General features: G+C 42.8%; 1 protein-coding gene across 2 annotated transcripts in view; it reads right to left on the bottom strand.

Annotated features, from left to right (window-relative positions):
- ANO8 (anoctamin 8) overlaps positions 1–17,053 on the bottom strand; it is a 191,471-nt gene that overhangs the window by 161,092 nt on the left and 13,326 nt on the right. Inside the window, exon 1 of one of the 2 annotated variants that reach the window (XM_073551334.1) lies at positions 4,223–4,411. The exons of the other annotated variant lie outside the window; for it this stretch is intronic. The gene's annotated coding sequence lies outside the window, so the exon portion shown is untranslated. Of the gene's footprint in view, positions 1–4,222; positions 4,412–17,053 lie in introns of those variants that run through there. 2 annotated transcript variants of the gene reach the window in all.

Genomic DNA, 17,053 nt, shown 5'->3' with positions numbered 1-17,053 from the left:
CAAAAGTTATTGTGCAATTTGTTCTGAGTACGCTGATACCCCACATGTGGGGGTAAACCACTATTTGGGCGCATGGCAGAGCTCGGAAGGGAAGCAGCGCCATTTGACTTCTTTGGCTGGAATTAGGATCGGAAGCCATGCCGCGTTTGGAAAGCCCCTGATGTGCCTAAACAGTGGAAATCCCCCACAAATGACACCATTTTGGAAACTAGACCCCCAAATGAACTTATCTAGATGTGTGGTGAGCACTTTGAACCCCCCAAGGGCTTCACAGAAGTTTATAACGCCCGGGAGTGAAAATAAAAAAAATCATATTTTTTCCAGAAACATGATCTTTTAGTCCCCAAATTTTTTTTTATTTTTGCCAAGTTAACAGGAGATATTGGACCCCAAAAGTTGTTGTCCAATTTGTTCTGAGTATGCGGATACCCCATATGTGGGAGAAAACTAATGTATGGGCACACGTCGGGGCTCGGAACAGAAGTAATGACGTTTTGGAATGCAAACTTTGATGGAATGGTCTGCGCGTGTCATGTCGCATTTGGAGAGCCTCTGATGTGCCTAAACTGTTGAAACTCCCCACAAGTGACCCCATTTTGGAAACTAGACCCCCCCACGGAACTTATCTAGATGTGTGGTGAGCACTTTGAACCCCCATGTAATTCACAGAAGTTTATAACGCCCGGGCGTGAAAATAAAAAAATCATATTTTTTTTTCCACAAAAATGATATTTTTGCCCCCAATTTTTTATTTTCCTAAGGGTAACAGGAGAAATTGGACCCCAAACGTTGTTGTGCAATTTGTACTGAGTAGGCTGATACCCCATATGTGGGGGTAAAACACTGTTTGGGCGCATGGCAGAGCTTGGAAGGGAAGGAGCACCGTTTGACTTTTTCAACGCAGAATTGGCTGGAATTGAGATCAGACGCCATATTGCGTTTGAAGAGCACCTTATGTGCCTAAACAGTGGAAACCCCCCAATTCTAACTTCAACCCTAACCCCAACACACTCCTAACCCTAATCTCAGCCCTAGCCCTTGCCTTAACCCTAGCCCTAACCCTAGCCCTTGACTTAACCCTAGCCCTAACCCTAGCCCTAATGGGAAAATGGAAATAAATACATTTTCTTTTAATTTTATTATTTTTCCCTAACTAAGGGGGTGATAACGGGGGGTTTGATTTACTATTTATGGCGGGTTTTTATGTTTGGCAGCTGTCACACGCTAAAAGACGCTTTTTATTTTAAAAATAGTTTTTGCATCACCAATCACCACATTATGAGAGCTATAATGTTTCCATATTTTGACCCACCGAGTCTTATTTTTTGCGGGACAAGTTGTCGTTTTTATTGATACCATTTTCGGGTATGTGACATTTTTTGATCGCTTTTTATTCTGATTTTTGGGACGCAGAATGAACAAAAACCAGCGTTTCATGAATTTCTTTTGGGGGGTGCGTTTACACCGTTCCGTGTGTGGTAAAATTGATAAAGCGTTTTTATTCTTCGGGTCAGTACGATTACAACGATACCTCATTTAGGTAGTTTTTTTATGTTTTGGCACTTTTATGCAATGAAAACAATTTTATATAAAAAATAATTATTTTTGCATCGCTTTATTCTGCAAGCTAAAACTTTTTTATTTTTTCACTGATGATGCTGTATGGCGGCTTGTTTTTTGCGGGACAAGATGACGTTTTCAGCGGTACCATGTTTATTTATATGCGTCTTTTTGATTGCGCGTTATTGCACTTTTTGTTCGGCGGTATGATAATAAAGCATTGTTCTTTGCTTTGTTTTTTATTTTCATTTTTTAAGGGGTTCGCTAAAGAGGTTAACTAATGGGACAGTTTTATAGGGCGGGTCGTTACGGACGCGGCGATGCTAAATATGTGTACTTTTATTGGTTTGTTTGTTTTTCCAAAAACTGAATTTATTAGGGAATATTTTTTTTATTTAGAGTTTTTTTATAAATAATTTTAACACTTATCTTTTCTTTTTTTTACTTTATTGCATTGTCCCGGGGGGACATCTCTGTCATGTGTCAGATCGCTGAGCTGATACGTCACACAGTGCTGTGTCAGATCAGCAATCTGACAGGCGCTGCAAAAGACTTCATCAGCCCTGCGCTCTGCAGGCACTGAGGAAGCCGCCTCCCTGCAGGCCCCCGCGGCCATATTGGATCTGGGGACCTGCAGGGAAGGAGACCCCCGCAGCAGCGCTGCACATCGCGCTGGTGTGGGGGGTCTCAGGGAAGCACGGAGGGAGCCCCCTCCCTGACGATGCTTCTCTATTCCCCCAGTACACTGCGATCATGTTTGATCGCAGTGTGCCAGGGGTTAACATGCTGGGGGCCCCTTACACATAGTGCCGGGTGTCAGCTGTGATAATCAGCTGACACCCGGCCGCGATTAGCGGCGCCCCCCTGATCGCGATGACGTACTATCCCGTCCCCGGTCATAGGGGCCCGGGTCCTGTGGACGGGATAGTACATCAAATGTCAGAAAGGGGTTAAAGGGGAATTTGACAATGTAATTGTAATAAATGGAATCTGTCACCGTAAATTTGAGGGCTATGTAAATTCCCTGTGTCCGGTCCGATGGGCGGTGTCTCTTCTTCTTTTCTCCACCCCATCCGTGGCCGCCGTCTGCGATATTTTCCCGGGATTAGAGTAGTTCTCCATATTTCACGTGTGCGCAAAGCAATCTTGCCTCGTGCATGCGCAGTATGCTTTGCTCAACTGCGAGCAAAGCCGAAAAGTTGATGCAGCATTAGCACAGCATTGCGGAATCCCATAGGAATACATGGGATGCTGTTTTTTTTGCGTTTTCGCTGCAAAAAAACGCGACGTGTGAACACAGCCTTAAAATCAATGAAAAACAAAAACCGCTGTGCACATGCTGCGGATTTTTCAACGCGTTTTTGCTGCGGTTTCAAATCCGCAGCATGTCAATTCTTTGTGCGGAATCCGTAGCGGTTTTACACCTGCTCCATTGTACAGGTGGCAAACCGCAAGGCAAAACCGCAGGCTAATCTGCAGATAAACCGCAGGTCTTTTGACCTGCGGATTTTGCTAAATCCACGCGGAAATATCCGCAGCACAATCTGCAACGTGTGCACTTACCCTTATACACAGCTACAGACCTACAGTTCACTATGTGTGTGTACATGACGCCATTTGGATGACTTTATACATAGGGCCTTACGGGAAACATGCAGGACAGTATATGAAGCTATTGGAGAAGCTTTCTGACTGGAAATCTCTTAATCTCCCACAGATGCACTGGAATGAAGAATGAGTTTCCAAGAAGGCAACTCTGCACAAAACACATTGATATCATCCTCATTCCTACAGAAGAGAGAGTGTAAATGTAGCAGGACACACCAATGGACTCGAAGAGAAACCCAACCCAATACATCCAGGTCTGATCAGACGGCCCCAGAACACCTTGTCATCTACCAATGCTCTTTGTAAACTACATATCACAGTCTGAAAATGAAGAGTGCAGGCTGGAAGTTAGCACAACTTTAGCTGAAGGTAAAAGTAATAAATGTGTTTTTCCAATGTCAAGGATGTACATGGCTGTAAAACACCCTTGTTTTGTAAAACTACACAACCATAGCACTGGCTAAGGCACAAGGGACATTGCCTGGACAAGTGCTCATGCCATGTTAGTCAAGTCCAACGTTGGGATCCATCTTTCATATAATGGAAAATGTGGGGAACAAATGTTAGTATGAAAAGTTCATTATGAGTGTTAAGTGTAAAGGGGTAGCAATCTGCCTGTAATATCATTGATCGCTCATTATGAGCAGATTATCCGCCCATGTAAATGGGCCTACACCTTCGCTCATGCCGACAGCATATGCATAGCTAGCTATTATGGTTCTCCCCTGAAACTGGGGTAAGGATTTCAAAACATTTGGCTTGTGCCTTAGAAATATTTGAGGATCATGCTCTTGCTCTACAGTCCAATTTGGAGTAGTCAGCAGAAATTCCACCCACTGTATGACTCAGCCACCGTAAGAAACGTACCGTAATTATACACTCGCCAGTCGCCCCACAATCATGTTTCAAGCACTTGGTTCTGACATAGTAACAATAACCTTTGATAAAATACGTATACATGTTCCTGTATACACTGGTGGACGCAGACAACAGAGCCATGAAGCGTGTCCATGAGCGAACACTGCAGCGTCAGTAAGGTCAGGTCCAGGCATACCTGCAGAACAAGCTTAGCATTTTTTGCATGCGGTGAATGGACCTAGCGCTTGATTGGAGAATGGTGCGTCTGGGTCCATGAGTCAGTTCTCTGGACTATGAATTGCTCCATTCATGCTGCTGGGAGGAGTCGCAGTAACGTGACTGCGGTACAATGTGCTCCCATCCTTCTCACAAAGTCACACAGAACAGCACCAGACTTAACCAATGCAGAGCCAGGGAGCTGGAGGCTCAGCTATGCAAACCGGATTCTGCAAAGCGGAAACAGCTGATGTCTTGTACGCTGCAAGGCAGATGGCTCAATTACCGCAATTGTAGATTGGACATTTGCTTCATTGTGATCGATAATTGCTACTCTACCACAAAACCTCAGTGCATTAAACCATCCGAGGGGATTAAAGATAAATCGTGAAGAGAATATATTCAAGTTAGTGTACATGCCAAAGTAAACCAGCCATCGCAATTACCCTGCCTCCCACCGATATAAGGCTTCATTCAGACACCGTGGTTTATCTTCCACATAAAAACGTGGGCTGTTGTTCATCAGTATTTTGGATTTGAAGTCGGCGGGTCAGTCTTCCCATCAATGTTCTACTATTCATTACTCTGTTAATCATGGACAGACCATGGTTTTTACTTTCATGCCACCTTTCTGCTCTGTGATTTTTCAAGGACTCATACATTTGTATGGGTAATTTTGATCCATAACTAGAATTAAAAACTGACATGTCTCTATGATTATTCTGTGGACACCTGGTCCACAAAAATACATGAATGTCTGAACAGCCCCATAAACTAGAATGGGTATGTGATCTAGCTATGAATAATATGGATAGAACAAGTATCTTAATAACGGACGTCTGAATGAGGCCTTATAGGACAACCAAGGGTGGTTTTAAATATTCATCACTAACAAGTGTCATATGTTGTATTGCATTATTAATCTCAATCTAATACTCTAGAAGGGATTAAAAGGCGTCACCACTGCTTGTCTTTAACAATATAATATATACATACACTACCGTTCAAAAGTTTAGGGTCACTTAGAAATTTCCTTATTTTTGAAAGAAAAGCACAGTTTTTTCCAATGAAGCTAACATTAAAAGATTCAGAAATACACTCTATACATTGTTAATGTGGTAAATGACTATTCTAGCTGCAAATATCTGGTTTGTAATGCAATATCTTCATAGGTGCATAGAGGCCCATTTCCAACAACCATCACTCCAGTGTTCTTATGGTACTTTGTGTTTGCTAACTGTGTAAGAAGGCTAATGGATGGTTAGAATACCCTTGAAAACCCTTGTGCAAGTATGTTAGCACAGCTGAAAACAGTTTGGCTTATTAGAGAAGCTATAAACCTGTTCTTCCTTTGAGCTAGTTGAGAATCTAGAGCATTACATTTGTTGGTTTGATTAAACTCTCAAAATGGCCAGAAAAAAAGAACTTTCATGTGAAACTCGACAGTCTATTGTTGCTCTTAGAAATGAAGGCTATTCCATGCGAGAAATTGCCAAGAAACTGAAGATTTCCTACAACGGTGTGTACTACTCCCTTCGGAGGAGAGCACAAACAGGCTCTAACCAGAGTAGAAAGAGAAGTGGGAGGCTCCGCTGCACAACTGAGCAACAAAGACAAGTACATTAGAGTCTGCAGTTTGAGAAGTCGAAGCTTCACAGGTCCTCAACTGGCAGCTTCATTAAATAGAACACGCAAAACGCCAGTGTCAACGTCTACAGTGAAGAGGCGACTCCGGGATGTTGGCCTTCAGGGCAGAGTGGCAAAGAAAAAGCCATATCTGAAACTGGCTAATAAAAGGAAAAGATTAATATGGGCAAAAGAACACAGACATTGGACAGAGGAAGATTGGAAAAAAGTGTTATGGACAGACCTATCCAAGTTTGAGGTGTTTGGATCATACAGAAGAATGTTTGTGAGACGCAAAACAACTGAAAAGATGCTGGAAGAGTGCCTGACGCCATCTGTCAAGCATGGTGGAGGTAATGTGATGGTCTGGGGTTGCTTTGGTGCTGGTAAAGTGGGAGATTTGTACAAGGTAAAAGGGATTTTGAATAAGGAAGGCTATCACTCCATTTTGCAACCCCATGCCATACCCTGTGGACAGTGCTTGATTGGAGCCAATTTCATCCTACAACAGGACAATGACCCACAGCACACCTCCAAATTATGCAAGAACTATTTAGGGAAGAAGCAGGCAGCTGGTATTCTATCTGTAATGGAGTGGCTGGCGCAGTCACCAGATCTCAACCCCATTGAGCTGTTGTGGGAGCAGCTTGACCATATGGTATGCAAAAAGTGCCCATCAAACCAAACCAACTTGTGGGAGGGGCTTCTGGAAGCATGGTGTGAAATTTCTCCAGATTACCTCCACAAATTAACTGCTAGAATGACAAAGGTCTGCAATGCTGTAATTGCTGCAAAGGGAGCATTTTTTGACAAAGCGAAATTTGAAGGAGAAAATTATTATTTCAAATAAAAATATTTTTTTTTCGAACCTTGTCAATGTCTGGACTAGATTTTAAATTCATTTGGCAACTCATTTGATCAATACAAGTATGAGTTTTCAAGGAAAACACAAAATTGTCTGGGTGACCCCAAACTTTTGAACAGTAGGCTACACGTATAAATATTACACTTAGGCCGGGGTCACACTGGCGAGGAATACAGACGAGTGAGAGGCGTTAAAAGCACGCATTACACAGGGACCAATGATTCTCTATGGGGCAGCTCCCATCAGCCGTATATTTCTCGTTTGTATTCTACGGTCCGTGCCAATCGCAGTTCTACATAGCAGAATAGCCGCTAAATCAATTGCCGGCTTTTGTGAAATCATTCCCCAACCCGACATGAAATGACACATGGTTTACATACAGTAAACCATTTCATTTCATGTTTTGTTTTGTATGTCTTTCATTAGTAATTAGAGAAGGCTGGTAGTGCAATAAGAGACTGATAATAAGATATCTTTATTGCCAACGCGTTTCCTGAGCCAGTCCCAGCTCACTTCATCAGGGCAACAGAGCTGGGACTGGCTCAGGAAACGCGTTGGCAATAAAGATATCTTGAATTCTACCACAGCAGCGCAGTCTCTTATTGCACTACCAGCCTTCTCTTTGTACCAAGTCCTTGGACCTTGTGCAGACTGCTGAAGCTGTTTTATGCGATTATAGGTGTTGTGACTCTCACAACCCTATCAGGTGAGCCTAACACTTGCTGTGCACTCATCTACTTTCCATACAGACCTACGCATTGGAAGCGCCCTGTCTCCCCCTTTTTCTTTCATTAGTAATTAGATGAGGGTTGATGTGTGAAATTTTGGGAGGTGTAGGTGTTAATTTAAGGGGTTAGTTCGTTGTTAAAAAATGTGTGGGCTCCCGCGGTAATTTGTCAATGCGGGAGCCCACACATTTTTTAACAACGAATTAACCCCTTAAATTAAAACCTACACCTCCCAAATTTCACACATCAACCCTCATCTAATTACTAATGAAAGACATACAAAACATGAAATGAAATGCTTTACTGTATGTAAACCATGTGTCATTTCATGTCGGCTTGGGGAATGATTTCACAAAAGCCGGCAATTGAATTAGTGGCTATTCTGCTATGAAGAACTCTGTGAAATATAAACGTATATATATGTATTATATGTGTCTATATCTATTCTTTCGTTTGTGTTATGAAACCTGTCAGTGTGAGTTTACTGTATAGCGCACTGAATTGCCGGCTTTTCTAAAGGACACTGGGTGCGTATTTCTCGCAAGTCACACATCTGGTCCGTGTGTAATGCGGATTTTTAGCGCACCCATAGATTTACATTGGCGTACTACGGGCATAAATTGCAAGCTGCAGTGAAATTAGTGGGCGTTTCCTCGAAGGAGAGAATCTTGCAAGTAACCTTTGCAAAAAAAAAGTCTCTGACTTTGTCACATCACTACACTATGTATTAGGCCGGGGTCACACTTGCAAGTGCAATGCGAGAAACTCACGTGAGTCTTTCGCCTCAATACCCGGCGCTTCAGACCGGATCGTTCAGCTGCATAGAAATACATGCAGCCACACACTCTGGTCCCGAGTGCCGACAGCAGGACCGAGTATTGAGGAGAGTTTCTCGCATTGCACTCACAAGTGTGACCCCGGCCTTACAAACAATATCAGTTGCACAAGGGTGTCAGTAGTAATATCATTTTCATGTCTACATGAAATAATGCTACAGCAATGAGGGCCTTCATGCAACAGTCATCAAGAACCAGCAGTTATGGTTTTGTAGGTCACCATTCTTAGACCTCATTCAGACGTCCGTTTTCCACATACGTGTTCTATCGGTGCTTTTCGTGAATTGAACATGTACCCATTATAGTTATTGGGGTGTCTGCGTTTTTTACAGACTAAAAAAAAAATAATAAATAAGTCAAGGTGACATGTCCGTTTGTAATCAGAGTCACAGATCAAAACTACCCATACAAGGATATGGTTGTGAGAAAATCACTGAGGGCACACGGTGACGGATGGCATTAGTGTGTAATCCATGTGGTGTCGTAACTAACATTATAATGGATAGGAGCTTTGTATTGTCTTTATATCATACAAGAAAAATCGCTGATCAAAACTGATGGTAACATCTGATACATGGACTTAGAGCTGATGAAACTTGGATCCAAAACACAAAAGAAAATCAAGCCCTTTTTTTTGTGCATGAGAAACATCCCAGACGTCTGAATGAGGCCTTACTCAAATCGACAATTGCTATGACATTACAAAACAATGGTGCAAACGTGTAACTTCTAACATACATATGCAGGGCTGCCACTAGGAATTTCAGGGCCCCATACTGGAAAAAATTTTTGGGCCCCCTTGAGATTCCACCCAGGCTCCACTCCAGCCCTGCCTCCACCCCTTGAACTATCCACAGTCCCACCACTTTCTCTTGTAAAAACTCCACTTCTCACCAATCACACATTAACAGTTCCCATCTCCACATTACACATATAGCCAGCAGCTCTTGTTTTGGCCAAAAGATTTTTTAAATCTGCCACCACGACAAGGTAGACCCTTTTGGTCGGGCCCTACTCTATTCTAGCCTATTAAATATTTGTTAAAATATCCAATACAACTTAGGTATATTTTTATTTATTTTTCAATTTTTAAAAATGACCAATAATATCACATCCAAATGGACATATAATACCACATACAAGGAACAAATACCACTGCACCATGTCCAGACCACATATTACCACCACATGGTGACCAATAATACCACATACAAGGAACAAATACAGCCACACCATGACCAGACCACATATTACCACCAGTGACAGAATAATAGCACATACAAGGGACAAATACTACCAAACCATGACCAGACCACATATTACCACCATGTGGTGACTGAATATTACAATACTACTAATAAAAAAACACAATACTATTACCATAAGTGCCATTATACACAGGAGATCTGTACTTAGTATGCAGTGTCTATATACAGGTAATAAAGTGATTACTGGTGACATTATGCACAGGAGCTCTGTATATAGTGTCAGTGCACAGGTAATACAGTGATCACCGATAACATTATACACAGGAGCTCTGTATATAGTGTCAGTGCACAGGTAATACAGTGATCACCGATAACATTATACACAGGAGCTCTGTATATAGTGTCAGTGCACAGGTAATACAGTGATCACCGGTGACATTATACACAGGACCTCTGTATATAATGCCAGTGTACAGGTAATAGTGATCATTGGTGACATTGTACACAGGAACTCTATATAATGTATAGTGTCAGTGTACAGGTAACACACTGACTCACCAGTGACGTCTCTAGGTGAATTCCTTCAGCTTCGCTTTTCAACTTTCATCCAGCACAGACTGCCATCACATCTTCCAGCCAGGACTCGTCTCTGCAGGAAATAACAGTTATCTAGAGCTCCGCTGCAGAACACATTACTTAATTTTTTCCCAACTTCTACACTACACCAGATGAAGAAAAAAAGGTGACATAGTGTCGCTCTGCAAAGTAACAGGACCGCCCCCATTTAAAACAGTATCCTCATAAAATAAAATAATTACATCACTGCAGTAATAATATTCCTTAATTAGCCCCTATGGTAATAATATCCCCCATCCTGGCCCCCGTGTATCGCATTTCTGGCTCAAGCCATATGTTCTCCCATCCTGCTCTCATGAGTATCCATTCTGCCTTATATCATCTCCCGATCCTGCCCCATCTGTCCCGTGATCCTGCCCCATCTGTCTCCTGTGTCTCACATTCTGCCTCCTGTGTCTCACATTCTGCCCTCTGTGTCTCCTATCCTGCCCTGGGCTTGCCGCTTTCAATAAAAGTTTAAAAAGAAAAACACTTTCTCCTTACCTGGCCACGAACCTGCGGCAAAGCTCCCTCCACGACGTTCAAGCATGTACTCACCAGTGAATGACAAAGACGTCATATGCCGGCGACGTGCGCACTGATGTCAGCTGCCAGCCTCCGATTGGCTGGCAGCTTTTAATTATTGACATGCGGGCCTGGGCCCACACGGCAATAGAGTTTAACTGAACCTTTGTCTCGGACACAGGTTCAGTTTCTGCAGTGGGCCCAATGAGCAGATGAGATGGGGCCCGATGTAAGCCCCCTCTGCCCACCGGGCCCTATACACCAGTCAGGGCAGTAATGCCCTGATGGCGGCCCTGTACATATGGTATACAAATCAGAACATAAAAGAGTAGTGATCATGGGAGCTGACATTTTTCTGGAGTACACTGCAGGCCTCAGTCTTCACAGCAAACATGGAGAGAGACTTTACATTTACTGTTCCTTTAACAAATGTAGTACAAAGAGAATGTAATAAATCTGATAAATATGCAGTGTGCACACATAGCATGTGATCACGGAAATGTTTTATGCATTCAGGTCTAATATGGAACTGACTGATATCTCCAGGCCTGTCAGAAGAACACTTTCATATCTAACCTTCATTTAATGTTACAACATATTATGTCAACTTGCACATTTTATTTTGTTATATTTTTGTACTGCTGCCGAGAATCCATTCATTCAATTTTTTTTTGTGGTCCGATGCTGCTCATCATCACAGAAACCCATTCCCTCCTCTAGAGCCCCCAACTCACCTTGGTTTCTCGGATTAAGGTCACACGAGCTGTGATTCTCCCCCCACTGCATCACGCAGGCCCCCAGCTCTGGCAGAGATCTGCCACACACAGATTACCAATCTCCCTCGTTCCCAAGAAAAATTACACATCTAAGCTCACATCCTACTAGGTCATGAATTAGGTCACAGTCGTTAGAAGATAATAATCCGGACACTTTATTTTACCAAGAAGAAGTCAGATTAGAATACTTCCAGAAAGGCATGGTGCTTACACTTCATATATTTTCACATATCACTGGTCTTATCATGGCCGCATATGATACCAATCTAGCGTGGCCACATTTCTCCAAGCATAAAGGGCTTATTTGGAATAGTAATCTCATTATCATTCACGACAGATTTCTTGTAACTGCTACAATCAGATATTATACCCACACTGAAGGCCTATTCTAGTGCAATGTGACCTTGCAAGAACAGCAGCATGGTGTATACAAAAAACAGATATCCAAGGGTTAAACATGCTACCAACTGGTGTCCAAGGACCCCAAATATGACCCGTTACAGGGTCCTCTAATGTCAAGTAATCCAAGCCTTCTTTTTGCACCATGTCCTTTCATCAACCTTCCTCGGACACCCTATAGATGGGCTAAAAAAGGAAGAAAATACATTGAAGCACAGTGCTGTTTCCAAGGATAGTTTCCCGTCAGTCTGAAGTGCTCGATATACCCCAGAGCTCTGCTGGGAACGTAATGGTCCAGAACAAACAATTAACAGACAGTTAGGTTAATGGGTTTCTAAAGTTTCTCAATATAATATTTATCACACTGGCTAATAACATGGAAAGGTCCATAGCTCTCAGCAATAGCGCACCACTCCGCAGAGCTGCGGCACTCTAATGTCCCAGCTTTCTGCCTTATTCAGACGTCATTTTCTGTAGGAGAAAAAGATGGACCATTTTTCAGCAATGTGCTGGATCCAATTTTTATCCATTTTTGGTCCGCTTGTCCATTTCTTTACAATCTTTGTGGCTTCTGTTTTTCTTATATGGTAAAAAAACATTTCCAAACTTCTACACATTAACCAGCAGGGCTGTGGAGTCGGAGTTATGGAAATTGAGGAGTCGGAGGTTTGGCATACTGACCCCACAGCCCTGTTAATCAGTAAACAGAAGAAGGAGGATATCCAAGTGGAATAAGGCTATGTGCACACGTTGCGGATTCTGCTGCATTTTCACAGCGGCTTTGGCCCTGTGGAACCGCAGCAGTTCCGCAGACATGGTACAGTACCATGTTAGCCTATGGCATTACAAATCCGCTGTGCTCACGCTGCGTTTTTTCCGCGCGGTTTTGCTGCGGTTTACAAACCGCAGCATGTCAATTGTTTGGGCGGATTCCACAGGGGTTTCACACCTTTAACAAAGTAGAGGTATGAAACCGCAGGGCAAAACCGCAGGCCAAACCACAGGTCACTTTACCTGCGGTTTTACCTGCGGATCCAAGCGGAAAAACCCGCAGGTGAATCCGCAGCGTGTGCACATAGCCTAACTTTTTGTGGGTTAGCCAATTTTACTTGAATGGGCGAGTTCGATCCACAAGTAAGAGCAGGAATAAATATCTGTCTTTAAAAAAAAAACAAACTCACAAACAATGAATCACAATAAAACCAGACCTGTCAACATGCCCCCAGGATCTAAAGGCTGTATGTGCAAATCTTGGCCATATAAAAACAGGCGTCTCAAGGAGACCTTCTTCTCTACTGGGAGACATAGATGGACAGCAGCATTTTACTGGGAACCTCCTTAATAAAATCCAAAACAGGTTTTAAATGTATTCTAAAATTCAATAAGTCCAAGGGTTACATCAGAGACAATAGTTACTTGCTAATGCTAAAAATATTTAATAGACCTGAGTAAAGAAGCCCATGAGACTACATCTCCAGAGTATAGAGACACCATGTACCAGTTTGAATTTGCATAGTAATAATGTATCAATTCAGCAGCACCATTCCATGGAGCCTAATGTCAGGATCACATAAATAGCCCTTAAGATGTACCTGCAATGCTCAGTTATGTGCACGCAGCATATCCTAGGCCAGCAGAACTCTGTCACCTGAAACCGTTCAGGCGTTAGCACATTTATCTCGGGAGCGGGATAACACAACATCTTTCCCACATTTCCAAACCTGCCCATGGAGTTAGCTTATCCAAAACCTTAAAGAGGGTTGTCAATTAATAGGACAGGCCCTTCTTGATCAAAATGTTTGGCCATAATAAAATAAAAAAACCTACATTCACCTCCCGTGTACGCTCCAGTGGTGTTGGCACTCGGGGCTCTAGTGCGCTGGAGTGACACATTGTGCCTGGCGCCTAATCAGCGCTGGCGTCACTGCCCCTGCCTTAGTAAGAAATGGAACATGAAAAGGAAGTCGGCAATCAGACACTTTCCTGAATTCCTCTCCATGTTCAAAACGTCCGAAGGCAGAGACAGTGACACCACTAGAAAACAATGGGGTAAACAGGCACCATCTCAAATAATATTGTATGTGGGATCTCCCAATGCATATAAGACTATATAGAAGCAGACCAAGAAAAAGTATAAGCTACAACTATAGGGATCACCACCAATATTTATAATACAAAAATATATTTTATTTAATTTCAGCAAACACTACATACAAACACATGGTTCAAAACAATTTAAAAAAGTGTGCAAAAGCAGACATTAGAAAGTGAACAAAGAAAATTGGGTCATAATCACATACAATTCAATACTTAAGGCTCCAAAACCCCAGACAAAATACAAAAGTGCAAGTGCTCATTAATTAATGAAGTCCCACTACATAGAGATATATATTACTATATTTCAGTATTTCAAGTACTGATACCTGTATGCATGCTGTTTACAAATAAATACTGTCATAGACATACAAAATGTGCTAGACGCATGCTTACACAGGGAACCACCAGCAAATATTATTAATGGTACTCCAAACTCTATTAAAGGGAATCTGTCACCCTTTTTTCGGCTTGCAGCTGCTGGCATAGACATCGGGGGCTTATCTACAGCATTCTGTAATGCTGTAGATAAGCCTCTGATGTAACCTGAAAGATAAGAAAAACACATTAGATTATACTCACCTGGGTGGGTGGTCCGGTCCGGTGGGCGTTGCGGTCCGGTCCGACACCTCCCTTCTTCATGCGATGACGTCCTCTTCTTCCCTTCCTGTAGTGGCTCCGGAGCAGGCGCATTCTGCAGTGCGCAAGCGCTGGACCTCTCCCGACGCCTGCGCACTGCAGGACTCTGCTCTGCCCTCAAGAGGGCAGAGCAGTGTGCTTGCGCCGCAGCCATTACAGGACGGGAGAAGAGGACGTCATCGCATGAAGAAGGGAGGCGTCGGACCGGACCGCAACGCCCACCGGACCGGACCGCCCACCCAGGTGAGTATAATGTAACGTGTTTTTCTTATCTTTCAGGTTACATCAGAGGCTTATCTACAGCATTACAGAATGCTGTAGATAAGCCCCCGATGTCTATGCCGGAAGCAGCAAGCCGAAAAAAAGGGTGACAGATTCCCTTTAACGTACACCCTGGGACATTCAAATTGCTGCAACCAATATTAACTCACAGCAGATAGTCAGAGTGTATTACCAGGATAGGAGCCCTGGAGGCATAGACAAAAATCTCCCCTGCCTCCAACCATGATACCAGGCAAACCAAGTGGAAGCACACAGACAGTGACACCAGCGCTGATTGGACACCTGGCTTATGTGTCACAACAACTGCACAAGACTGCCGGGACCACAAGTGTTAACACTGGAACAACGCTGGCCGTTTGATTGGGGCCAAACATTTTAGATCAGGAAGGTGTTGTCTTAGTAAAAAAAACAACTCCTTTAAGTTCAGGTGACTATTATGTCATGTGCACACAGAGTTTTCTAAGTAATTGTTTGAGCAAAAACTCTTTGAATCTCAAAACGCCTCAAAAACTATGAGTTTCTACTCAGATTCTGCTCTGAAAACTCAGCAAAAAGGACTTATGATTTAGTTGTAACCCAAATCAAATTCTTCAATTTCAACAGAAAACTAGACAAATGGTTAAAGTGGAGACATATGCAATGAGGGACTTGCAGCAGACATAAGGTTAATAGCAGTCATGTTTCAGCAGACGGATGGTTAACCACAGAAAAGAAGTGATTAATAGGCAAACTGGTTACTTTCTTGCAATGATCAGTTACCTTGATAGCAATAATATGAACAGCGCCAAGAACAATTACAAGAAGCTGGGAATCTGATTGAAGAGACTGCTGTGGACCTAGCTGGACTGTTTTGAAATAAGCGCTGGTGGTTGAATGGAAGTCAGGAGTAGCAGGAAATAATAAGGCACCTGGCTAGAGCTTCAGTCATGTGGAATTTGGAGAAACTCCTAACAAGGACAATAAAATGCTATCTTAATACTCAACACAGCAGATGGCAGCTGCATGGCTGCATCTGTTGTGTTACCTTACAACACTTTGGCTGTTAATGGCAGAGGAGTTTTGGGGGTCACCACATAACCCACCATGGACTAGTATAAGCGCATTGGCAAGAGAAAGGAAATAAAGTCCAGTGCGTGAGCCAGGACAGGCGAGTAGCGTGGACAATTGTCTACTTCCAAATTTGTGTGGTAAAGTTTGGGGAATACTCTTTTTGATTTCAGCAGTACTGTTGATGTGGAAGAACTTGACTGGCCATAAAAGATCAAACACCTTTAGGATGTACTAGAACGGATGTTGCTAGCAACGCCCTTTCCACCATCAGTGACCTCACATATACTATTCTGGATGAATGGGCAAGAATTCCTACAGACACTCCAACATCTTGTAGAAAGTCATCCCAGCAGAGTGGAAACTGTTTTAGCTGCAAAGTGGGTCCAAGTCCTTAAAAATTCCTATGGCATGTCATAAAAGCCCCTGTAGGCAAAATACATAGGTGTACACATAGTGTATATGTGCAAACAGTTCATAAATCAATTTTTAATGTCCTGAGTTTGAGCCCTTAATGTTGTTTCTCAGCAAGACATCAAATCCATAACGACAATCCATACAAGGAAAACGCCACTCAGACTAATTGTCCAGTTGCTGAAACGACGACAAACCACTCAGACGGCACTTTATGCTCAGACAGCAGCAATCACTTTTTTACATGGACCCCTTCTAATCAATGCTGCAGGTAAGACATTGAGCGAATAAATAAATACAACCACAAACTACACAATTCAAACCAAGTTTCCAACCAAGGTTCCTATCACCGAAGCCCGAAGGAAGAAGACGACTAAGGTTTTTGAAACCAAACCAAACATTCCATGATGTCAGTGACAATATTCCTGTGACAACTACACATGTCTCAAGTCATCAGTGGGTTCTGTAACATCACTTTTGCATTATCACTGTAGTTCTACACTGTGACCACGATCACTGCGTGCATCATTTCCGCACATTACTAAATGTTATCATCCCTGAGCTGAAATGTCACATACGGCTATGGAACTGAAAAATGCTGCATATTTGACACAGCAAAAAAAAATGCAGCGCCACAAACGCACCAAAAGCTCGTTGTAGCCTAAAGGCTCATTCAGACGTCTGGTTATCTCGTACGACAAAATTGGTGCGCGTTTCACCAGTATTTATCTTGTCAGCTTCATCAGAGTTTTCTCAG

Source organism: Dendrobates tinctorius, unplaced genomic scaffold, assembly GCF_039654945.1.
Source record: "Dendrobates tinctorius isolate UK_male_01 unplaced genomic scaffold, ASM3965494v1 ptg000175l, whole genome shotgun sequence".
Taxonomy (NCBI): domain Eukaryota; kingdom Metazoa; phylum Chordata; class Amphibia; order Anura; family Dendrobatidae; genus Dendrobates; species Dendrobates tinctorius.
This window is presented reverse-complemented; position numbering and strand designations above follow the sequence as displayed.